At 44.0% G+C, this 26245-nt stretch overlaps 1 protein-coding gene across 5 annotated transcripts in view; it reads left to right on the forward strand.

The window, feature by feature from the left end:
- The window catches only part of PGS1 (phosphatidylglycerophosphate synthase 1), a 649148-nt gene that overhangs the window by 527234 nt on the left and 95669 nt on the right, over positions 1 to 26245 (forward strand). For 2 of the 5 annotated variants that reach the window (XR_013598742.1, XR_013598743.1), the window contains exon 10: positions 4725 to 5148. The exons of 2 other annotated variants lie outside the window; for them this stretch is intronic. The gene's annotated coding sequence lies outside the window, so the exon portion shown is untranslated. Of the gene's footprint in view, positions 1 to 4724; positions 5149 to 10041; positions 10300 to 26245 lie in introns of those variants that run through there. One more of the 5 variants, XM_078653896.1, reaches the window with a different exon arrangement.

Genomic DNA, 26245 nt, shown 5'->3' on the forward strand with positions numbered 1-26245 from the left:
CAAACACTCCACTTCAGGTGATGAGAAGGTTATTGCAACAGGCTATGGTATTTTCTGAATGGTTACCTTTACTACTATAATGAAATGCTTTAATGAAATGTTTTAATTACATGCTTTTGCATTGACTGCCTTGATCCTTATTCAATATAAAAGCTATTGATTTTAATCAAAAGTACTGGTGTGGTCCCCATTATTGCGCCCACTTAATGCCTCAGTGGATGAGTGTGTTGAGTGTTGAGTAGCTACTTTACACGTGAGCCCCTGGCTGCCTTCCTGCTCGAGCCAAGCTACCCCCCGGAGAACTGGTGGTCCCAGTTCTTACAGGGTCTCATAGTTTCGCTCGGCGTCAGTATTACGGTAGAATTACCAAATATTTGTGAATAAAAGACACAGCTGCTTTAAGGCGATTTTTAAATATTTAGTAGAATATAGTGAAGGTCGGGTGTACGTAATACATTTATTTTGGTCATGATATCTCAGGACCTGCAGCCATGGGTCTGCACTACTCGAATGTGTGTAGCCGCTTTTATAATTCCCATTTATATACCATGACTTATGAATTTTTTCGTGCCCCTTATATTGTTAATATAACTGACAGATGTTGTCTGTCACTTGGATTATTTATAATATTTTTTGTGTATGGATAATGTGTTAATGATCAACAGAGCGAATGGGTTTTTTATACACGATTTTGTGTAATCTTTTATAGGGAGTCAACCATGGTATTGACACTTTTCCTTACAATGGATGCGGGAAATACCTACACTCAGTCTGAATCAGTCAGTCAAACAAGCTTTATTCGACGATTGTCATAAAAGCAATACATTTTAAAACGATTCATGTGATAAAAAATAGAGATAAAATTTACACAGAAATACTACAAAAGCTAAAATTCATCAGGATAGGAAAATTTCATCAAAGCTAAGTACATCAAAAGTCATAAAATTGATCATAGAATTACTTATCCCTTTAGACATTTACTTCTAATGACCCATGCCCATCCCAAAAATTTGGCAACTGCTATATATATATTAAGGGGCTGGGGTTTGTGCAAATGATTCTAAGGGCCAGTAGTCCACTCCGAGTGCCCAACAATTTAGCCATTGGGCGCAACCATGCTCTACGCGGGGAAGAGTATGCTTGACATTCGAAGAGCAGGTGGCTAATTGTTTCCTTGGAATTCGGGCAGAATGGACATGAGGCATTTCCACCACTAGACCACCTGGATGTGAATGCTCTGACAGGAATACTGCTAAGTCTCAATTGAAAGTAAAGCTTTCTGACCAGTGGTTTGGTTATGTCGTCCCAGAATGGCTCGAATAACGTCTCATCCTCGAACTCCATAAAAACCCCAGTTAGTGAAAGTGCGGGAGTGGTCCTAAACAATTTGGAGAATATCATTCCCCAATACATGGCCCTTTATGGCTTTTTTTGACGGAAAAGTGGCGTTCATCGGGTCCTCCCATGTCTCCATCAGACTCAGCTCTCTGAGAATCGCTCCAATTCTAGAGAGCCATTTTATCTGGTGGAAGACATCACTTTTGATGATATCAAGGAGGGCCCTAGCGAATATTTCCAGTTCCGGCGTGACCCATATTCGCCTCCAGTATAGTACTGGGCGAAGTGTTGCGATAATCTTGATTGGTTTCATGCCTAGGTCCTGAAAGACTGGCCCCATGGGGGTACTCTGTGGTAGCATAGTAAGCTTACGCAGAAAACTATTTTCGGAACCTGTTAACTTAATTAGGTTCCCGTGCCCCCAGATTTCTATACCATAGAGGGCTGCACTTATAGCCTTCGCTTTATAGACCATAATTGCAGGGGCCACTGGTTTAGTCAAGGACTTGGCATGTTAACTGTTCAATACCCCTGCGAGTTGCCTATGTTTTAGGGCTGCAAGGTCTATCTGTTCGTTCCATCGCAGGACGTGCTGAATGGTTACACCCAGATATAAGAATGATTTTACTTGTTCCAGGGGTAGTTTATTCATTAGTATTTTCCCTCTAAATGACTTATGCTGATTAAAAGACATGAATTTTGATTTTAAAACATTAATTTCAAGCCCATGATTAATACAAAAGGCTTCAAAGATCCCAAGCGCTTTTTGCAAGCCACTCGGGGTCTTGGAAATAATAAGGCAATCGTCGGCGAACATTAAAATAGGTACTTTGGCGCCTGCTAAGATTGGAGCATCAACATTTGCCTCAATCAAGACCTTTGCCACATTGTTGATATAGAGAGAGAAGAGCGTTGGGGCTAACACACAGCCTTGGCGCGCTCCTCTCTCTACTGGGAACTGGTTGGTGACACTTCCAGGAGGACCCCATCTTATTTGGGCATAATTATGCTCATGTAGTTTCACAATCAGGGAAAGAAGGGTGGGAGGCATGCCCATATCATTCAATACGAGCCAGAGGTTTGTGCGCGGAACGAGATCAAAGGCGGCCCTCAAATCAATGAAGGCAGCATATAAACTACCCCCCCAATTGGACAACCTTCCAATAGAGCATGGCAAAGTGTAGGACTTGGTCTACTGTACTTATGCAGGCCCTGAACCCTGCTTGAAGGTGAGACAAGATCCGCTCCCACTCAAGAACTTTGTTTAGTACCAATCTGCCATAGATCTTTTGGATGGTGTTGATTAAGCTGATAGGGCAATAATTGCCTGGGAGGGACTTATCGCCTTTTTTCAAAACAGGGATTATTTCTGCCCCTTTCCACGATCCAGGTATTGGTGAACCTTTGGCTATCGAATTTGCCAATAGTAAAATGTACTTTCCCCATAGTTCTCTGTCGTGCAGGAAGATTTCAGCTGGGACACCGTCTATTCCTGGCGTTCTACCAGGTGTGATGGAGTCTAGCGCGCATTCAATGTCCCTGATGGTGAACGCGTCTTCCACCCAGGGGATATATTCCATTCTCTCTCTTTGCTCTGCTGGCAAATCCTGCCCTTTAGCATATTGGGGCATGAAATGGATGTAGTAAGTTGGTCCAGGCAAGTGAAGGTGTTTTAAGTGATATTTATTAAGATGGTAAGTAAGTCCAGATTAAATACAAGTTTGATTCATATCTAGCCCCACCAGGAGCAGCCAGCAGGTAGCTCAGCCCCATCTAAACTGTCATTAGTCTCCCAGCAGCACTGAACATTCTATATTACATCACAGCACTGAAGCATTCTAATGGACATCACCCAGATGGCAGGAACATACATAAGGAGACATTACTCATAGATTACAACATATCTCCTTTTCTCTGAAAGTGAACAGAAAATTTTAAAACATAAGTCTGTAAGAGAAAAGTATACATACCCATCGATACCTGCTGACACAACTACTGGCCAGGCAAATGTGTCAGAAAGCACAATAAAGCATGTGGAGTTGAAATAGACATTCTCATACATTTCCTTACATTTCCTTGAATTAATATACTATATTCTCTCCTCCTCTTCCTCATAAAAGAGTAAAAAGGAAAGAACAGCTCAACAACCACTCCTCACATAACTAACTTAAAGAAGAGCATGTAAGGAGAAAGACATCAAGAAGAAGCATAGAAAAACTGAATGAAAGCATAAGAAAGAACAGATAGTAACTTCCCATACTATTCAATAAACAGTATCAACATAAGAATAATATAAACATTGAGCAAATAGAAGTTGAAACTCATATATATAACTTGGAGAAATAAAGGTAGAAAAAGGGATAGAGAACTCAAATCGCTAATAAAACTTTGAAATGTTGACAGGAATATATCTATATCAACAACAAAATAGAATATTGAAAGTAGTAGAGTTATTGATAAGAAGAAATTATTTTCACAACCTAAAAGCTGAAAATTGAAAACCAGTGAGTAAATAACAAGAAAATGACCTCACCAAAATCACAATCGAATATACATTGAGAATGGAGATACTCTGTGCGTCAAGTTACACGTATGCATGTAACTTGACAATTGAGAAAATAGATATACAGCATACATGTATATATTTCGAAAATTTAAAAATCTAGAACACATGCATATAACTTGAAATTCAAATTGAAATGTACATTCCTAAATAGGAAACATTGTACATATGCACATGCATAGATAATTAAAAAATTGAAAACCTGCATGTAAGTTGAATAATAAATTGAAAACATTTCAAATGAATGTATATATTTCGAAAAGTTGAAAATTTAGAACACATGCACATAACTTGAAAATCGAATTGAAATGTATATTCCTAGTTAAGAAACATTATACATATGCACATGCATAAATAATTGAAAAATTAGAACACCTGCAGGTAAGTTGAATAATAAATTGAAACCATTTTTAGAACACATGCACATAACTTGAAAATTGAATTGAAAGTATTTCAAACAAATGCATGTACTGAGTGCTAAGAAACAGTACTAAAGTGCAGTATTAATATATATTTTCATAAATAAAATACTACTCTCTATTTCGATATAAAAAGTGGGTAGACTCGAAATTACTTGAACAAGATCGAATATTGTCTTCCTCAAGGAGAAGCTGGTGTAAAATACCCACTAGATGGCAGCATTAGTCTTGTTTGAATATGTGCATCACGGTGTTTACAGTACCTTGCCTCGATGAAATTAGAAGAAAACATCTTGAAGACTTGTGGAATGCAGGGTTTCGAAGAACAGATAACTTGCCAGTCGCTGTAACAATTTTGAAGAAATGAAGTAGGCAAATATGCTAAAGTGTGCCTATCGTTGTAGGATGATGAGAGATGCGATGGCAGATCTGATTGAGACCTCCGTAAAATAAAGCAGGAAAACCATTTGACTCTCAATTTTTCTTCATACTCGGTATGAAACGCCGTTGGCAAGGAAATAAAAACACACAATGAAAACAAACAGGATGTTAAGTGTAAATCAGTGACGACAGCATGCAGCAAGCATCACGCTGTTACGTCTTCACCAGATGGTTCACGGCGAAGGTGTGCTGACATTTAAAAAGAACTCCGATTGGACAAAGGTAGTGACTCAAAGTCTGACATCACAGCAGCAGAACGTGAGAAGAGCTTCACTTCGCTAACTCCTCGAAGGCCTCTGAAGACGTCATCAATCAAACTGAGGCAGGGAAAGGTCAGAGATCGCTGCAAATCAACTGACAATTCAACTGTCATCCGCTAACCGGACGGTGAGTGTTAGAGTATGAAATAACTCCCGATGCTTGTAACTTGACATAAAACGCCGGTAATTTACTTTTAAGCTTAATGTGAAACAGAGTGAATACATTGGTCATCAGTTGAGTTTTTTTTTTTGTTTGACAAAAATTCCAGACGAACACATTATCCATACTATTCATTTTGACTCCACTCATAATGCCCCGGCTTTTGAAATAAACAGATGTCAATATGAGGACCTATGTTTGAGAATTAAGAGGGCTTACTGAGTGTGACGGCTCCTTTTCCGTGTGGAAGGACGCTTGTATAAGGTTGAATAGATAGTTTCTTATATGTCTTTAGAAATAGAGGAGGATGTTTGCAGGGAGAAGTTGTGTGATTTACACAATAGAGTTCAAGATGATGTTCGAAGTGTAGACAGGTTACTTGTAATTTGAAAAACACCTCTGAACAATAGCTTGATAGAAACATTGAAGGTGGTTAACTGTATATCATTGTTATTTGGAGAAGTCTGGCATAGAGACGTAGGGGGCGGCCGGTGAAATGGTCACTGGTGGGGCTAGGTGCCAGAGCCTTCTTTGAATAAGGTAGAAAATTTAATTAAACCACTTGCCTTTTAGTCGCTTGAATCTTGTTTGAAGTATTGAGTTAAAATCCCAGCGAGGTAGTTGTGACGCTGAAAATCCAGTTGAGCACGTAGAGGGTAAGTTCAAATCGTCGCCATCAAAATGTGTTAAGTTGGTCCAGGCAAGTGAAGGTGTTTTAAGTGATATTTATTAAGATGGTAAGTAAGTCCAGATTAAATACAAGTTTGATTCATATCTAGCCCCACCAGGAGCAGCCAGCAGGTAGCTCAGCCCCATCTAAACTGTCATTAGTCTCCCAGCAGCACTGAACATTCTATATTACATCACAGCACTGAAGCATTCTAATGGACATCACCCAGATGGCAGGAACATACATAAGGAGACATTACTCATAGATTACAACAATGGGGCCTGTCCTAGGTCTAGCTGGGCCTTCCTACAATCGTTGTTATACCACCTAGGGGAATGGTTGGTTGGGGTTTTATTTGGGTTGTATGTTTTGAAAAATAAGCACTTTATTTGAGAAAACAGAGTTTCGTGCACCTTAATGACACTATCTCTCCCTAGAGTTGAGGCATCATGGTCAGCACAGGGGCTCAGTTCCTTGGTAGCTCGTTCTAGATTTTTTAAAATAAAATCAAGGTTTGACTGGCTTTGGGCTACTTTGGCCCACTTCAAGTGGCGCGTGTCATTTGTGAGAACAGCTTGAGGAATTACATTGCTCAGTTCCTCTGCTACGACTGGTACTTTCCAATATGAGAAAGTCATACATAGAGGGTTGTGATCGCTCTCAAGGCGGTCAACAACCAACATGTCGTCTAAGTACTTCCACAGCTCAAGATGGACTAAAATGTAGTCGATTCTACTTTCTCTATTGCCGCTCTTGAATGTGACAGTACCCAACTTGTCTTTAGGGGTTCTGCCATTAGCCGCCCTTAACCCTTTATTTAGGCAGATGGAGTTAATCTGAATAACCAGATCAGTCCACCTCTTAACTGGGTTCAACTCGAGCTTAGGAACCCCCCACTGGCTGTCCTGTTCCTCTAAGAGGTACTTGATAAGGGTTCAAAATTTACATTAAAATCTCCTGCAACAATAAACCGTGAGTGGGCGGAGTATTTATCGATAAGATCATCGAGAGCAACAAGAGTACCAGACTTCTACCCCCCTGCACTCCTTGCATAGACATTATAAATGTCTAGCGATTCTGACTGGTTATATGTAAGGGAAACAATCTGGATATCCTTGTGACTCTTCTGGAACTCCTTTACAATGATTCCGGAGTCCTGCTTGACCCACATTGTGAGGCCACCCGAAGGTCTTCCACGATCACTCCTTTCAGCAGGAACGCTAAAATTTAAAAAACCCTGGAAATGTTGGGGTGCAAGGAGCCAAGTTTCTTGAAATATACAAATAGTAAACTGGCTAACAAACAGGGCCCACTCTGGACTTTGCATCTTAGCCCCGCAACATTCCAAGACATTATAGAGCCAAAAACATCAAAACCCGCTAAGATACCTACTTCGTAGCTTTGACCTAAGGACCTATTATCCCCTATATCCACCCCAAAATCTGATATTGCAAAGGGTGTTCCCAACAAGGGGCCCTGGGGCATGGTTAAGGTGTCTGGTGCTATGTCGCTACGAGGGTTAGGTTTAGACACGTCTGGTATTAGTCAATCATTATAGTCCAGACTAGACCCAACCGCACTTGTCCTTGGTATTTGGATTCCCCTAGGGTATGATCACTGTTGCGGTAATGAAGATCTCATTTGGATAAGAGAATGATCGGGGGAACAAGATATAAACTCTAATAATGTAAGATTGTGAGCCGGGTCTTCATGTTTAAGTGTGAGTGCAACGCAGTCAGTTTCACATCCTGGATGCGAGAGCCTAATAGCCCTAACGATGTCTTCCCTTATCACGGATCGGCATCCTCTAGTATGCCTGATCCAGTGAATAGCTTTGTTTATCAGGGAATCTTTGGTTTCTGTGTCCTTCCCTAAACTCAATTTTGGGACATTTACCATGTATACTTTAGAGGGATCAGGAGGGATGGGGTGAGATAAAGCGGGGCCACTACCTGTCATTTTGTTAGGGGGGGGGGGCTTATAGGTGTTGGGGTTGTTGGTTGGTCTAGCGTCAAGTTTTGTTTTCCCAATATTGTTTACTCGTTCGGGTGATTTATGTTTAAGGGTTTTCATAGGCAGAGGTTTCACTGGCGCCTCCCTGCCTCTAACAGCTGCACTATACAGCGCATCCGCCTTTCCCCTCATACCACCCCTAGGTTGCTGCAACACTGGTTGCTTAGTTGGTAATCTTTGCTTCTCGAGAGGTACTATGCTCTGCTGCTCTTTGTCTGACCTACATCTAGAGCATGTGTTTGGGTTGGAGATTACATTAAGTACCTGAGTTGTTAAATTATCAACCTTGTCTTGCATGCAATGAATGAAATTACATAGACAGTTCACAAGACTACATAAGTTAGTGATATCGTCCCTTGTGCCAGAAATAGGTGTAATCGAGTTTAATTCCAATACCCATGCCCCCTCCCTAGGCCCATGAAAAACAGATGAGTCTAACTGATTCAGGGAATCCGCTTTATCCCTAGTTGGACAGTCAATATGAGCAAGGGTAGATAACCTGTTTGAGCAAAGCACAATCGGATCAAGTGGGGTTGGGATAACTGTGTCTGCCCCCACTTATACACCCGTTAAGGTCATGCTTTCAACCACCCCATGAATTTCATCTGAACTACGTCTGTTTTTTCTATGTAAGAACATCCCAGGAACAACAAATGGACCCCGATTGTCGCATTTCTGCGTAGAGTCAGTGACATTCTCCCCCTCAATTTCAATCAAACTATGTTCTGCCGGGGGTTTAGATGTAAGTATATTATTACAATCTTCAATCCATTTGTCGATATGTGACATTACACAGTTCTCTCCTGCATGCTTGACTGCTTTACTAGCCTTCTTTGACTTTCTCCTTTTCACACGTGTGGTAGGGCCCTCTGCAAGTCCCTCCATGTTTTTCCTCTTCCCCATGTTGTTAGACTCTTAAGCACAGTACCTGAATATGAGGTGGGTAAAAGCAGGTGTTGGTGGTGGGGCCCAGCCCAACCACGTTCAGCCACGGACTGTCACAGACTGTCCGCCCTTTGTCGGGGCTTCGTCCCGCGCGCGTCCCGCGCTGCGGAAACTGGATGTTGATGTATATACTAGTGTGCAGGGAGGCGGGACTCCTCACAGGTGAAGACACGCACGGGCTCCTGGTCTCTGAAGTCCTGTGCGGCGTGTGGATTTCCTTGCTTAGGCCCCCTCAGCAGCTGTTAGGTGGAATGCCCACAATAAGAAGCCTCTCCGGCCGCAACAAACAGCTCCGGTGACAGGGAGCTCACCGGACGAAGCGGTCTGAATCATTTTTGTCATAATTAAGGGTAACAATGGTGTTATCCTATTACTGTGGACATGTGTTGTGTAATGGAATATTGGGAAGGATGGAGATAATTGAAAGTTCTCTTATGTTGCAAAACACAACAGATTAGAATTGCCATTCTATAAATTTTATTCGGATACCAGTGTATGACGGTCACCTTTCCAGCCCTGTGGGCTAAGTCAAAAATTATTGAGGTATCTATGGCTATATGACAGCCCTTGCTACAATTAACACATTAAGGTAGAAGCGTTTTGGTACCATTTCAGCTTCTGAAACCGTTTTCTGCTGTTTCCCGCTCCCTTTCTCCTTTTAATTTTTCTAGCACGGATTTAAATACTAATTGGAAGCAGACGTGATTAATTTTAAAACGTGAACTTTGTGAAGCTCTGTAAGAATCTTTATAACCATCTTGACTTGCAGATGGTTTCACGTGTGGGGTCTTTGCATGTTTTATGTATTGGTGTTTATTCAAATGGAGATTTGAGATAGTGGTGCTGAGTGGTCATCAGCAGTACTGTCAGTTGGTCTATACCTCTGTTTTGTTTGTTTCTGATTTATGTTTTAGTTAAGGATATGATATGTTTTACGATCTTGGATTGCTCTTTAGACACTTGGTGTTCTCAATTATACACCGCTCGGTGTTTTTTTCTTCTTCCTCTCTTTCACTTTTGGGCTTAATTGGTGCTTCTTTTTGGTGCGTTTCTTTCTTCCTTTTGACACTGGCCAAACAATAGAGGCTTGCGAACTTGAAAAGGAGTGTTGTATAAAGTAACATTGGAAGGTTCACTTTAGTGTTAATAAATGTCATTATGTTGTATATGTTTTTAGATGTATCAATATTTGTATTGGTCACAAACATGACACATTGATATTGTATTTACAGCCCTGAGGAAGCCCCGTGTGGGGCGAAACGCGTTGGCTGTTCTGGCTTTGCTGCTGGTTTTGAAATAACTTTTGGCATTCTATGTGACGAGAAGACAAGATTAAAAGATTCCGTATTAAAAACGAAGAAAGAATTTGGATTTGATTACCACATTGTGCATTTATGCCTTTTATAACTGTTATGTTGCCTCTCTGTAACTAAGATATTGGGTGGGGCAACCATAGCTGCTTGAAACCCTGAAGACTCACTGTGAGCATTACCGGTGCAGAGGTGTTTTGTGAGGGCAGCATTTCTTTTCAAGGCACATGGAAAGTAGGTGATGTAGCATGAATAGGATGTGCTAGTACGCACTTCTGCAGAAGCCTCTATTAACATTTACAGGTGCAAATGTGTGGTAACCACTAGAGTGAAATGGCCCAAGACCAGCAGGAGATGGTTTTTCTACCATACTACTGTTGTAGTTCAGCTGTAAAGCAAGTTATCTGTCAAGTCCATACCTCTAAAATCATGGTATAACTGAGACAGTCAGTTACATTTCACTTTGGTGCCTCTAAAAGTCTGGTAGGGTAGGTTTAAAGTCAGGTTGTTTGGTCGATGTCTCTTAAAGGCTGATGGAGCTTTGACAGACTGAGTCACATGTCTGGAAAGAGCCTCCTATAGGCCATTAGGGCTGGACCAAAGTCATATTTAACACACACACCTTTGAAATGGTACTGAGGCTTGGGTACTCTTTTAATTGCTAAGCTGATGCCTACCTGTGAAAGGAACAGTAAGGCTAAACAAAAGTCAGTCACAAAACAGCACTGGCTTGGGAACGGAGATCATATACAGGGCCACAGGTTTTAATTGGAGAAATGTCAACACTGGATGGAAATTGCAGAATAGAAATAGTGTTCAATATATGTGATCGAAAAACACCAATACTCATTAAAAAGGAAAATATATTTATTTGAAGACGTTATTGCTTTGCATGCTAGAATTGTCAATCTCATTCTTTAATTCTATAACTAAACGCTTATGCATAGGACATGAGCTGTCACTGTAAAAATCAATCCGGTTCCATGGCCATGTTGAGGTCTGTATAAAAAGAACTCATAGCTGTGAGACCAGGATTCCAACACGCATTGGTGTGAATCGCATTTATGACCTAATGAGAGATATGAGTGGAATAATTGGTCAGGAAAGATTTCAAATTTTTATTATGCATAATTTTACAGAATAACAAGCATGTGTAGAGTAGAATGTGTAATCGTGTGCATGCTACTGCCATTACCTCATGCTATAATTGAAAAATGACCAAAAACCGTAGATGTAGGGAAGGTTTTTTGATTGGGTGGTTCTCTCGAAAACCGAGCAAGGCCCACATACGGTGGCCTACATATTGGCGAACTGTGCAGCTTCGACGTTCGTCTTTAGGGCAATGGCGCCTTTTTTCGCCCCAACATCGTTACACAGGCGCACCAAACAGGTGTTCCCCCTGTCACTGCACTCACCATGGAGCCCCTTATACATCGTCTAGAATCCAACCCTGAGATTGGAAGGCTGGAATTAGATAGCAAACAGTACACATTAGCGCTCTTCGCCGATTATTTCCTGTTTTCTCTCACATTCCCTACCACATCCTTCCCATTCCTATTGGGTGTGTTGCAGTTTGTAGCTGCTTCTGGCTTTGGCATCAATTATGCCAAGTTCATAGGTGTAGGAGTGGCAGACCGTACCAGAATGTCGTAACGTTTGCTTGCCGCCCATGACTTACCATTGGATGCCGCTTCCTTTTGCTTCCTAGGAAACATCCTCGCAAAGTCAGTCTGCACACTATATGCCAGCAATATTTCTCCAGCATTCAAAGCAATCCTCAAAGCCCTGCACCATTGGTGTAGGCTGAAAATGTCATGGCTCGGCTGCATCAAATGTATAACCCCTTCGACGCTCATGACGAGCTGGGCTCGTCATGAGGTAGCCTCCTCGCACGCTCATGACGAGCCCAGCTCGTCATGAAACATGGGAATGAGTAAATCCCAGCGTACGGGCGGAATTCCGCCCGCACGCATGCGGTTAATAAGCATTTGCAATGCAATAGGTCTCACATTTGTGAGAGTTGGAGCTATTGGCGTTGTAAATGACGATGTCTCTTGTTGTGGTGTTTTGGTTTGGAGTGGAGTGAAAGTATGTGGTGTGGAGTTCAATTGTGTGGGTTGGATTGGAATTTTTAGTAGTGGACTTGTGTGGTGTGAAGAGCATTTATGTAGTGGAATTATGTGCCATGGTGTGCAGTGGAATTATGTGGACTGGGAATGTTTGTCATGAAGTGTAATTATGTGGAATGGTATTTTGAGTTGTAGGGCAGTATGTACTGGAGTTTGTGGTGTGCTGTTGAATTCTGTGGCATGGATTTGATGTATGTAGCGTGTTGTGTAAGTGTGTTGAGTTGAATTATGTGGTTTGTTGAATTATGTGGTGTTAAATACAAATATGTAGATTTGAATTGTGTGGCGTTGAAGTGTGTGGTGTTGAGCGAAATTATGTGGATTGGAATTATGTGGCATGGTGTGGAGTGTATTTGTGTGGGTTGTGTTGCCAAGTTTAAAAATGATGAAACATAATTATACAAAGAAAGGTGACCTTTCAATGCGTGTTAATTTACAAAATTAAACCTGTTGCTTCACCATAATATGTCAAAAACGTTTACATGTTTTGTCTGACTGTTATCACACCAACCCATGCACACATAATGCTGTGTCGAAGTGTGAAAGGCTCTTGTCAGTCTCCTGTTCTCTGAACGTTTTGCAATTTCCTTGAAAGGCTTAGGAAATGTACCAGTTGTGAGTCCAGTGATTTGGGGTCAACAAGACATTGCCATGTTAGTGAAGAAGACATGAAGGGAGTAGTGACCAGAGGAAAAACAGTATACCAATGCACTGCGGTAGTTGTAATGTACAGGAAGGGGGAGGGCAGCATATAGAGTAGATGCAGGGTGGTGAGTAACAACTGTGGATAGGGAGGGGTACACAGGCACAGAAACACAAACCTACAACCACTGTCACAAAGGTATAGTACTGAAGGGCCGGGAAAGCTTTGGCACTGGATGTAACTTTGTTGGATGGTGCAGAACATATTAGGAGTGGCAGAGGGGACAGAGGCAGACGTAAATGCACAACCCACTCCTGTCAACACAGGGAAGGACAGTCTATTCAGAAATTGGTGGGAAGCGGTGGAGGGGCGAGAAGAGGTAACAAGCATTTGCAATGCAATACGACTCGCATTAATTAAGTTTGAGCTATTGGCATTGCTAAATATTGCAACACCAATTGCAACAAAAGTCTATAAATTGTGTGTGTGGTTGTGTGTGTGGCTGTGTGTGTTGTTGGGTGTGTGTGGTTGTGTGTGTGTTGTGTGTGTGGTTGTGCGTGTGTTTTTGTGTGTGGCTTTGTATATGTGTGGCTGTGGGTGTGGGTGTGGTTGTGGGTGTGGTTGTGGTTGTGTGTGTGTGTGTGTGTGTGTGTGTGTGTGTGTGTGTGTGTGTGTTTGTGCGTGTGTGTTGTGTGTGTGGTCGGGTGTGGTTGTGTATGTGGTTGTGTGTGGTTGTTGGTTGTGTGTGGTTTTATCACAGCATAACCATTAAACCTGGACGTTTTAACTCATAAAAAGTTGATACAAAGTGATGAAATGGCCTTTTACTGGCTTCACAAACACTGCCTCCTGCACGTGTCACAGAGCTGCCTTGGTGCGGTATCCTCAGTGCAAAACCTATTAGCATTTTGCAGGACATCCTGATTTTATTCCTTATATAATGCCTAGAATCTTTTAGAAATCCAAACTTCGGTTCACTAGCTCAGGGAAGGATAATAAAACATGCATTTACATTGCGACCTGCCTGCGTGTAATCCTCGGCTGCTCTCTAGGTAAACAAACCCCACGCTCGCACTATAGACACCAGGTTGCGCTCACTGAAAGAACAATCACTGGCAAAATCAGCAAGTTAAGTGGGCACTTGCTAAAATATGGCACCGGTGTTAATAATGCTGAAAGTTTGGCGCTGCGCCCGGGGTAGGACAGCAATGAGAAAGCTGCTTGGATGCGTAGCCAAACAAACTAGTAAAACATAAATCCTTAAAGCCAGACTGGAATTAAACTAACCTACACACTAATCTCTAGCCGGGGAGATGGGAATAAGAAAACTGGTAAAGCGCTTGGTTAGTGCATTTTACCTCTTTCGTAGCCATTTGTAATCCCGCTGCATACATGCTCATTATCAGTGCCTAGAAGTGAGCAAAGAGGCATAGTCTGCTTTGTTAATATACAGATGAATTACAGTACTCCATATCTAACTCCTACTGTTTCTACATTCTATAATTAGCAGCTGTTGTGTTATCTTGAACTTAAATGATGAAACGAAGTAACATTATTGCAAGCTGCAAATGTATTAATCTGGGTTCCTTCAAACCATATAGCTGACGCCGCGGGTTAAAAAGAGAGAAGAAAGCTGAACAGGGAGGGTTTAGGAAAACAGAGTGGAGGAGTGGGGAGAAAAGTATGAGAAGCTGCGGGGTCGGCAGAAGGAGAGGGGGAGAGTGAACAAAACAAGCGCGACCACGACCCCCTGGACAATATCTAGTAAATCATATATCCTTAAAGCTCAACTGGAATTAAACTACCCTACACACTAATCTCTAGCCGGGGAGATGGGAATTGGAAAACTGATAAAGCGTTTGAACTCCTGTACTGGGCTGATATGTTAAACATGCCCAGCGAGGCAGAGGACACCACAGGGCAAATTGATAAGAGAATTCTTGCCAAGCTCTGAAAAAAATAGGCCTTTGTTGTGCCTGGCTGACTAGGAAGCAGTTGGTATGGAGTAAAAAAACAACCTCTGCTCATTGAGTTCTGCAGCTTTCTCGACTGCAGTGTGTAGGAGCGCAAGTCTTTCTAACTATCCGTGCAAGAAAACGTACTGTATGTTTTCAGGGTCTGCGCCTGTCTGAGTTACAAATCGTGTCATGGGCATGACTCAGCCAAGAGCAGTCTGGCATGGAAATGGTGCTAAGACGTGTTTTTGCAGCCAGGATCCTTTTAAATTGTCTGCTGGAAATCTCCCGGCCCTTCCCTAAAGAATGCCGTTCCACGAGGTACGCGTCTGCTGCGTAGCGAAGAGACCGGGTTGCTCGGGTTAGAAGTGATGTGCCTGCTGCGCGCCCTCGAGCGTAGAGTTTCAAATGACGAGGAAAAGTAAGCCACGCAATAAAAATGGCTCACGCTGTTAATTCTTGCCTAATTTGTGCACGCGCTGTTAATTCTTGCCTAATTTATGTACCGTACAAAGCGCACTGAAGTCGCCTCAAAGAACAATACAGAGGCTATAGAAAACAAGCGTCGCGCTTCAAGAGCCTGGTGGGGGGGGGGGGCTGGGGAGCCAGCAAGTGGGAAGGAGCATATGGGGATGGGGTGTGAATGAGGGGGAGCAGAAGCCTTTGATGTGGTGATGTTGTGTGACAGGCCAAGCGCGTGCTGGAGAAGCGTCACGGTTGAATGGGGATGGGGTGTGAGTGAGGGGGAGCAGAAGCCTTTGATGTGGTGATGTTGTGTGAGAAGCCAAGCGCTCGCTGGAGAAGCGTCACGGATGAACAATTAACATGCATTGTAGGAAATCCGCCTGGTTCAAGAGACTTTGGTTCAGTAGTAATAGGTTCGAGTTATAAATAACTTGACCTAAAAAGTCAGAGTGGGCTTGTTTTAGCTGAAAGTGTTTTGTTCTAATGGCTATATGGTATGTGCTCTATTTGGATGCACCAATATAAAACCTTTCAGCATACAGACAGCACCTAGAACATGTGCGTAAGCACACACAGTCAAAGAGTAGCAGTAAGGAAGATTAAGTAGAAGTAAGAATAGAAATGCATACACAGAAGATTAGGCATAAGAAGGAGTACACAGAAGTAAGTAGGTATAGGAGAAGGAGTTGGTAGGAGTAAGCAGGAATAGGAGGATTAAGGTAGAAGGAAGTATGTGGGAGTATTTTAAAGAATGGGAGAATTAATAGGCATAAGTAGGAGTAAGAGTAGTAGTAAGGAGCAGTAAAAGCAGGTGTAAACAGTAGTAAATGTAGCACTAACAGAAGGAAAAAGAGTGGGAGGAAACTGGAATAAGAGTAAAGTAGGATTGAGGATGAAATTAGTAGCTGTAGGAGTATGCAGGAGTACCTGGGAGTATATAGGCAAAAGAGTAGACGTTTGCAGAGATAAGAGTAGGCACAGTAGGATAAATACTAGGAGCACATAGAAGTAAGTAGGAGTTGAAGTAGTCTTGACAGCACTTCTACACAGAGGAAGTAGATTATTTCCTAACATTTTGGCACGCACTTGTGTGACACAAAGCATTGTGTGATGTACATAACATTCAATAGGCCCACAGCTGCAGTGCAAGACTGCACAATGCCACGCAATTGCATGCACAAACCATAGTAAATCTAGGCTAAAATTCTGTATGGCTACTCTTTCTAGACAGTACCGATTACATTTCAAATGGGAGTGTAGCTGAATGTTGTAAATGCGCTGGAGCAGTTTTGGAGTTGGTGGGATCGCTTACCGTGACTCTGCATCACTGAGCTCGCCTTTCAGTAAACTTCTCGCTTCGTGGCAAGGACAGGGCGCCACTTGTAAACTAACTCATCAGGGTGTAGTGGGGCCAAGCAGGGCTGCGAGCAGGAGCAAGGACTCGATGTTCCAGGAGTCCTTGCTGGCCGATTGAAGACACCTGGCCGCTCTCCCTGCTAGCCCCGCCCCCTGTCACCGGACCACGATAAAGGCACACCCCTGCTAGTGTGCGGTGGAACCCTTTGTGTTTGGAGCAGTTTTGGAGTTGGTGGGATCGCTTACCGTGGCTCTGCATCACTGAGCTCGCCTTTCAGTAAACTTCTCGCTTCGTGGCAAGGACAGGGCGCCACTTGTAAACTAACTCATCAGGGTGTAGTGGGGCCAAGCAGGGCTGCGAGCAGGAGCAAGGACTCGATGTTCCAGGAGTCCTTGCTGGCCGATTGAAGACACCTGGCCGCTCTCCCTGCTATCCCCGCCCCCCGTCACCGGACCACGGTAAAGGCACACCCCTGCTAGTGGGCGGTGGAACCCTTTGTGTTTGGAGCAGTTTTGGAGTTGGTGGGATCGCTTACCGTGACTCTGCATCACTGAGCTCGCCTTTCAGTAAACTTCTCGCTTCGTGGCAAGGACAGGGCGCCACTTGTAAACTAACTCATCAGGGTGTAGTGGGGCCAAGCAGGGCTGCGAGCAGGAACAAGGACTCGATGTTCCAGGAGTCCTTGCTGACCGATTGAAGACACCTGGCCGCTCTCCCTGCTAGCCCCGCCCCCTGTCACCGGACCACGGTAAAGGCACACCCCTGCTAGTGTGCGGTGGAACCCTTTGTGTTTGGAGCAGTTTTGGAGTTGGTGGGATCGCTTACCGTGACTCTGCATCACTGAGCTCGCCTTTCAGTAAACTTCTCGCTTCGTGGCAAGGACAGGGCGCCACTTGTAAACTAACTCATCAGGGTGTAGTGGGGCCAAGCAGGGCTGCGAGCAGGAGCAAGGACTCGATGTTCCAGGAGTCCTTGCTGGCCGATTGAAGACACCTGGCCGCTCTCCCTGCTAGCCCCGCCCCCTGTCACCGGACCACGGTAAAGGCACACCCCTAAATATCCTATCTACTATTAAACTATCCCAGCGACCCGCTGCGCGGGAGTGCGCCCGGGAGAAGCCCGGGACAAGGGTGGGACCGTCCGTGGCCGTCAGGGGCCGGAGGAGGCCGGGCTGGGCCACCTTATTGCCACTCTGGGCTAAGTAACTGTCCTTGTTAGCTTGTGGGATTGTACCGACTCTTTCTCAATTTGTGTAATATTGAGTTATTTTGACAAAAGTATTAATAGTCTCGCTGTGGGGGGTTGTTAATAATGTCCTTATCACAAAACAGCACAAGTTTGGTCCCCACCCAGGCTGAGGGTGGACTAACCATCCTTGGCCCATTAGATACATTTTTTAATCGTGTTACTCAGGATATTGATAAGGAAATTACTTTAGCAGAGAAACGCGCCGAGCGTAGGCTGTCTATTGAGATTCTTAAAAATTCTGCGGATAAACGTTTACCGCAAGCCTTCCCGGCATTGGTTACCCCCTTGTCGTCCATAACCCTGCCTGTTGTGTCTGAAGCACTTCATGTACCTCCTTTAATCTCAGAAATCGAGGGTGGTTCTAATTTAGGATCGGAGATCCCCACTCCGTCTACGACTCCTCCTGTAAATTTTATTGACTCCCCGAACTGTATAGTTGAATCTAGAGTGTCCAATAGTGCGCTTATTTTAAAATCATGCGCGAAAAGAAAGAGGAATACCGCTCCGAGGAAATGGTATTCCTCTAAACCTCCAACTAAAGTCAGGAAAGTCGCGACAAAATCTCTGCCCATACGAAAGGAGCATAGTATGGTCAGTGAAAGTGGTGACCCATTAAAAGAGGGGGGAAACGTTGTTGTAGCGAGTCCAAGCCCTATCACTAATGACCCCCAGGGGAATGGGTTGGTTGTGAACGCTCCTTCAATACATCCACTAATACCTGAGCTGGAAAAGCTATTAAAGTCCCTTTTGGCACCCATAGAGGACCAAGTTAACAAGATAATCAGTCGCTTGGATCATTTGGAGCAGGCCACCCTTGATAATTTTTTCTCCACAAAGTCTCTAATCAAATCCCAATCTAGGTTAAATGAGAGTAGCAAGTGTCAGGAAACGATTGGAAAGGAAAAAGACTTGTCTATTATCGAGATAAAGTCTCCGACAGTAAGAATCACAAATGGATCCCTGAAAAAGGGACCAAGCCAATTGACTAAACCTGCAGTGCCAGCCTGCCCGGCTACTAATTTAGGGAAAAAAACAACCAAGGTCCCAGATCTGGTGCCCATGGGCAAAAATAAAGATTGTCTGCAGGGCAGCACTTCTGTTCTTAATAATCTCCAGCCCACATCAAGCATTCCTAAAACCCACCATAATGTTGGAACAGTGGCGAACAACGATTCCAGGTCAAGTAATGTTCCACGCACTAATCCCCAGCCAACATCAAATATCCCTATATCTCGTCCAGTTGTCCCAGCTACTATACAACCTCTATCTCATCCAATGAAGCCTGCCCAAAAGATACCCCCTATGAATCTTACCCCGGATTCTTATCCCTAGGTTGCGGTCCTCACAAATGTACCATCTCTTCTAGTTGGACAAAGGAAAACCTTCCAGATGCTCAAAAACAAGGTAATGCACTGGTTAAGGGTGAACAGACCATTACCAGGGGAAGTGGATGGGTTGATAATAGGGGTAAGAAGGACTGACTGGATTGGTTATACTCCCAAAAACTCGGGGGGGGGATTGTATTGTTATTAACTTTCAAGACCCCAGGGTGGCAGGTTGGATAACAAGGCAGGGCTGGGGAACAAGTAGTGGTGGAATTGTCATCGTGGACCTTACATTTTTTTTATCCAAGGCAAATCTGTGCCCAAGTAGGTGCGCCTAGGAATTCAAGATGCTCCAATAATTTTTCGTTGGTGGGGGTTGCTCCATCTATTACTCCATTGCAATGGCAAACCCATAGCAATGGTCCAAATTATAATTCTTTGGAAGGTATGCAATGTTTGGGATGGGGTTGTTGACCAAAGTCTGACTATTGGAATAGTTGGGGAGGAACATTTTGTTGGAATTCATGCTGGAACCCGGATGTCCCTGAATTGAATGTTAATGTTGTGCTAAATGAAGCGATTATTGGTGATAAGATTGTATTCGATGTGGCACCTATTGGGGACCTAGGGCCAAAACTGGGGAGTGGGGAACTACCTGCAGTAAGTATTACTGACTCTCAAGGTGTGGAGCAAAACATTATGGACAATGACCAAAATTGGGGAGAGCGTGATGCTGACTCTGTGAACCCCCCTATACCCAGCTCTATACGAACAGTATGCAGGGATGGACCTGTTGTAGGGAGTTTTATATCTTGGAACATTGCAGGCTTGGGGAGCAAGTTGACATTACAACCTTGGATTGATTTTATCAATGGGTATGAACTGTGTTTTTTTCAGGAGACATGGGCTTGTGACCCTATTTACCTTCCAGGTTATTTAAACTTCTCAATTCCTGCAAGTAGAGGTCCCAGGGGTAGACCCATGGGAGGCCTCACAGTTTGGATTAGACAGAGCTTGGATATTACGATGAAAATGTGGGATTTGGGTTGCAGAGACATTTTATTGTTGCGAATCTCCTCTGAAAAGTGGGGGGCGATAGATTTGTATGATGTCTACGCTAGAGGCTCCAATATTGGGAGTTCTGCCACCTTAGAGGCCCTATCAACCTTTTTGCAAACGAAGTCCCTTGGAAACCGAGTAATAATAGCTGGGGATTTAAATAGGACTTTTGAACCCCTGGATAGTACTGAAGACCCTTTGGGGCAGGAGGAAGACAATCTCTGGGGAGTCCCTTCTTTGAACTTAGCCCCTGTCAAACGCTGGACGAAGGATATACTTCTCCTAAATGCTATGTGTTTGGAACATGGGATGAGGGCCCTCAATGGGAGAACAAAAGGAGATAAGGAGGGAGTGTGCACATTCGATAACGGTCACAACAGAAGTAGGATAGATTATGTTATATGTAGTCTTAACCTCTGGCAGGGGGTTTGTGATGTGGAAATTAAGGGTAGGATAGAAAGTGATCACAACCCCCTCTGTGTGTCTCACACATGGTGGAAGTCTGCCCATTTCCACTTTAAGGCAAGTGATGGTTTGCCCCCGGACATGTCAAATGACATGCGCAGAGTGAAATGGCCATCTGTCCTGGTGAATGTAGCGTCTATGGACTATATTGGTTCTGAGGTGGATAATGCTCTCGCCGCCATGGAATTAGCAAGTTCTATAGTCCCAGGATCCAGGGCAATTACTGATATACATAACAACCTTTTCGCTCTTTTAAGACCGCATTTTATGAGAGCATGTAAGGGAAATCGTATAGCACCCCTAAACCAGCTAGGTGGTTCGTTCAACAGTGTAGGGTAGCTAGATTAACCCTGGGTAATGCTATTAGAAATAGGGACAGGGCTGCAATCAGGGCAGCAAGGAAGCAATATAACTTAAGTATCTCCTTGGCAAAAAAAACCTGGGACGAGAAGTACTGGGAAGATCTAAAGGAGGCCTCTGGAGCCAAGGATTCAAGACATTTTTGGAAGCTAGTGAAGTGGGGCAGAGGTGGCATCCCAACCAAACCTGATAATAATGTTCCAGAGTCTGCCTGGGTGAACTACTTTAGGCCCCAATATGCAGAGACAAAGGAGAAGGTGGCGGGGGAAGTAATTCCAGCTGTATTTTCCAGAGTCAATTTGTTTTCTGCAAAAGAAGTAGAACTGGCAATATGTTCTGCACAAGGGGGTAGGGCCCCGGGTATAGATGGGATACCCTCGGATGTTTTTAAATATGATAAAAATAGATGGGTCAGGTATGTGTTCCTCTTGGGGAATGCCATTGCAAAAGGTGCGCTAGTCCCAGACCAATGGAAGGGAGCCATTATCATACCGATACATAAAAAGGGAGATCGATCCCTTCCGGCCAATTATAGGCCAATAAGTTTGATTGCCACTATCCAAAAAGTGATTGGGAAGATGGTGGTAAACAAACTTATGGAATGGGTGGATGAGACTAATTCTCTTTCCCCTTTTCAGGCGGGCTTCCGGAGGGCCACCAGCACTGTTGACCAGGTGTTCCGATTAACAATGTTGCGGTGGGGTACGGTACTCCTTGGTAGGGGCAGCCTGTATGTCGCCTTTGTCGACTTGCGGGCTGCATTCGACTTGGTTCCAAGAAGCAAGCTCTGGTCATTTTTAAACAAGATAGGTATTCCAGCAGAATTGCTCACCCTAATTATGAGGTTACACAAGAGCAATTTTGCTAAAGTCCAATGGGGGGTGAACGGCCAATCCTACATCGACTTTCCGGTGGAACGAGGGGTTCGTCAAGGTTGTGCAATGGCACCCTTGCTTTTTACATTATATATCAACGGGATAGTGGGCAGGATGCTGAATGCCAGCGTGGACGCTCCTTCGTTAGCGGGCCTCAGGGTCCCGATCCTGATGTTCGCTGACGATACGTTAATAATGTCTAAGACTCCCGCTGGGCTACAGCGTGCATTAAATATCTTCGATGAGTTTTGCCTGGAGTATGGTCTTGAGGTTAATGTAGGCAAGACCAAGTTAATGGCTTTCTCTCGAGGATGTAAACCTTGCCCTAGGATATATATGAATAATATTGAGCTTGAGATAGTCAGGGAGTTCACCTATTTAGGAGTACAAACAGCAACCAACCAGGGCTGGTCCCGCCATATAGAAAAAGCGGTCCTAAAACATGTGCAGATTTCGGGGTCTCTACGGGTGGAGCATAAAAGATCAAAAACGAAGCCCATAAAACCTGTCCTTGCTGTATATGATGCTAAGGCAATAGGGTCGGCCCTATACGGGGCAGAACTGTGGGGCTTTGAAAAGCTCACCTAACTACAGATAGTAGAGAACAGGTTTCTTAGGGGAATTACGGGACTTCCCCAGAGCACCCCATTAATCCCACTGAGTCTTGATCTCGGGAGAAGAACTTTTAGCGATCGAGCACGACTTTGTCCAATTTTATATTGGAGACAACTCTGGTCTACACCCGAGATTAGGCACTATGCAGATGGGTTCCTAGCAATAATTAAATTTGACACCTTCCATAAAATACCTTGGTTGAAAAACTTAAGGGTCATGCTAGGCGAACTGGGTCTTTCCAATCTATGGGGGAAGTTTTCCCAAGCAAAAATACCCTTAAAACTATGTATTGGCAGTGGATAGATGGTAGGCTTTGGAGGGGGGCTAAATCTGATTCAATGGGTGGCCGCTTTCTGGAAATCAAAATGTGTCCTGTGTTAGAACAGTATTGGGACAGTATTACTGTCCCCATGGACAGGAAGTTGTTTTTCCAGCTAAGATCTGGCTCCCTCCCCTTAAGATATTTAACAGGCAGGTGGAAGAGTTTGAATACCCTGTGCTGCCCAGCTTGTGGCACAGCCAATGAAAGTGTGGGTCACTTCCTATTTGCTTGTAATGCCTACGCCACCCCAAGAAGAGTTTGGTTAGCTCCAGTTTGCAAGAAACTCTGGATAAATAGTGCAGTTGAGGCACAGAGAATGATCTGCACCACCACTGAGGAGCCTATTGTTATGGGTACAGCTAAATATCTGGGGTGGGCCTGGTCCATCAGGCAAAGAGCCCTTTCTATTAATCTGATTTGATAATTGTTTTATTATGTGTCATTTTTAGATTTCTCAAAGCTTGCACAACTGTTTTATAAAATGTATTTGATTGAATTATTAATTATGTTGTTTTAAAATGTATGTTGTGCTTTTATGAGTATGCAACTCGAATAAAGCTTTATGACTGACTGTAAATGCGCTCAAAAGAACAGCAGGCTGTGTTCACTACTTGGCACAAAGAGAATCATTCAGGGTACTCAACAGCAGGTGTGCATCTCTTATACTAGCTCCGCATGCGCAGGCATGACAAACGATCTCCTTAATCACCAATAATTTAACATAATTTACTATTTTATTTAGAAGATAAAACACTCTATTCTACCACTACATTTCCAGAAAAAGACAGTGCAGTGGAAAAATAAACCTGCAGTTACCTTTACTGTATTTGGTCCTCCCCCAAAGCCAATGTTGTTTCATGATACTTATAATAGAAAAGGAAAAAAAAAATTCTTGAAAAGAGCATCTCTGCAACTTGGTCACGCTATTTGCCAATCAAAAACATTCACACTAGCTGCAGTTGAACTAAAAATTGAATCAATATTGTACAGTGTTCTCCAGCAACGGATTATCAATTGGTCCCGTGGTTGTGCTAATGAAATCCAGCGGGAACCGCAGATCGCTTCTATACTTTTTTACCCGTTAATTCAATCTTCCATTTACAGGTTCACAACCGCCCTGACCTCCGACTGAATGGTTCTTTTTTTGGTTCAAGCGATATTGAAAAGCTGTTGCATTCAGATAAATACATGTTAAACGATCATGAAACAGACAGTCACATTATTGAATAGCAGCAAATATCACTTGTTGTAAATCTATCACTCTCAACGGACATGACTTGTTTCAAGCTGCCTATTCCTCCCGGAGTTCCAGGAGCTATAAGAGTTAAACAGATCTTCTGCTTGTCACGTTATTGATACATATTCCCATAACAGTTAGCAATTCATCGTTTAATTTAATCATTACCCGCTAAATGTATATCAAGTTGAAAATTCACTAGCAGGGTTCACTTTCTGATGGATACATTTGCATGTGGATTCCTCACCTTTTGAATATTCTCTGCACCAGCGTTCCGCGGAAACTTTTTTCCTAGCTCTCCTTGCCGATGAGGTCGTCACAATGCCACAGCTCCGCTCACGACTCCTCATGACGTCACCGGAGCCATAAGAGAGCCTCGTCGGCGTAATAACATCAGTTCCCTTTTTTCCGCGACGTCGACACGTAGCGGTTTTCTGGGACTCTCCATACTGTTTTCGAGTTACTTTGTAATTTCACCAGGTTTAACTGTAGCTGCACGATGGCGACATTGAGAAAGTCGGGATTCAAGCCCTGTAGAGAGTGCGGGGGTCATATGTTCATCACTGACCCCTATGAGGACTGTTTGTGGTGTTTGCCATCCGACCATGACGTGGAGAGTTGACGTTCATGCTGTCGCAAGATGAACCTGAAGGCCTTGAAAGAGCGTGAGGCCAAGCTCTTCATTGCAAAAGTAAGGAAGGAGAAGAGGGGTTGGAAAAGGTCCAAATCGAAGTGGAAGTCTTCACCCTTGCATGCTTCGAAGTCGAGGAAGCATAAAAAGAAGAGGAGGCATGGCTCTTGGCGTCGTTCGTAGGAGGGAAAGGCTTTGAGGTCACCTTCTCCTGCACCTCGATGTTGTGAAAAGGACTTTGTGTCGCCTTCACCATCTCCTCAGGCGACTCCAGTTCATTCTCCTTTCATCTAAAGGTACCCCTGCGCGGTCGCCGATGCCGAGGACCTCTCCGGCTTCGGAAGGCTTACCGGCTCACCGGCTCAGGATGAACCTTCTCCTGTGCATGAGACTGTGCCTGTGGCTCTGGCTGTCCCGGGGCCGGCTGTACCTCGTGTGGATCCTGACGCAGTTCTATATCCTCCATTTCCTGGACCTGGGTCAGATCCCTTTCATTTCTTAAATGCTACGTATGGCGTGTTTTTCAAGGTGGCCTTCCCCTCCAGAGCACCTTCGGGTCCCATGGGTCCACTAGACTTCAATTTGGCCATGCCTCAACAATAGTCTCAGGCACCCTTTGTGCCTTTTATGCCGACGCCGCCGTCTTGGCAGTTTCCGGCACCGAGGTTTTCAACGCCATATACTCAGTCCCCGGTGCCACCTGTTGGCCCTTCCTCTCGACTTCGTACGGCGCCGTTTCCTGCATTGGACCCTTCATCGACGCCAGCTCTTGAGCTATCGGCGCCGTGTGTGGCGCCTCCGAGGCAGCAACCTGAGTTGCGTTTAAGAAGAGAGGCACAGAGGCTGTTGGAGGAAGAACAGCTTTGAAGAGAGTAGGTTGAAGTAGGTGAAATCGAGAAGTCTGTTGACGAATTCGATGGTCTTCAAGAGGCTAGTGGCCTGGACACCTCCCCGGAGTGTGAGCTTTCGACCTCAAGAGCCTCACCATCTCAAGAGGTGGCTCCCTATACTACAATCATTAGAAAGGCGGCGGAGCTTTTGAACTTGCAGTTGCCTACAGCGTAATACAAACCAAATTTCCTCACAGAGGTTATACATTCCCCATCTTCTATAATTGAACCGCTGTTGCCGTTTAAGGAGGCTTTAACTGAGCCTATCCTTGAAGTGTGGCGTAAACCTCTATCTGCTCCTGCCGTTTCAAGGTCGGTGGCAAGGAGATACAGATCTGCTCGCGGAGACCCTGCCTTCCTTTCTGCTCATCCGTCCCCTGAAAGCTTAGTGGTGCAGGTGTCCTGTTCTAAACAGTCTACAGGCGCATCTCCTCAGGCTCCTGCCGACAGGGACTCTAAACAATTGGAGCAATCGGCTACGAAAGTCTTTTTTTCCTCTAGCATGGCGTTAAAGTTGCCAATGCTACCTGTTTGCAGGGGGAGATATATA

This window comes from Lissotriton helveticus, chromosome 7 (assembly GCF_964261635.1).
Source record: "Lissotriton helveticus chromosome 7, aLisHel1.1, whole genome shotgun sequence".
Classification (NCBI taxonomy): Eukaryota; Metazoa; Chordata; class Amphibia; order Caudata; family Salamandridae; genus Lissotriton; species Lissotriton helveticus.